Here is a 392-nt window from a genome sequence, read left to right on the forward strand (position 1 = left end):
GCTATCAATCTGCTATCAGATTCTGTGAGCAGGCTTTGCTAGCAGATCGTAAGCCTAATGCGGACACAACAGATGCCAATTTGCTCGCAACTTTTGAGTATATCTGTTGCCAATCTGCTAGCATATTGCGCGCATTTTGCTTACTGGGTATGTTAACAACCCAGATAGCCAACTGAGTACAAGTTGTTGGCAACTTGCCACAAATATTGCTCATAAGTTTTCAGTAATATAACAAAAGGGTGTATCCTCTTTTCAGTATGTTCTTGCCAGCAACAGTTTTCAAAATATAATAACAGCAAGTTCCCAACAACTCAGAGATTAATAGAGCATGAGTAAACTGTTATAATCAATAACTAACGCGGTTCTAATCTGGAAATTATATGCAAAAAAAA

The sequence above is a fragment of the Pseudomyrmex gracilis genome, unplaced genomic scaffold (assembly GCF_002006095.1).
Source record: "Pseudomyrmex gracilis isolate BER0280 unplaced genomic scaffold, ASM200609v1 scaffold_1477, whole genome shotgun sequence".
Classification (NCBI taxonomy): Eukaryota; Metazoa; Arthropoda; class Insecta; order Hymenoptera; family Formicidae; genus Pseudomyrmex; species Pseudomyrmex gracilis.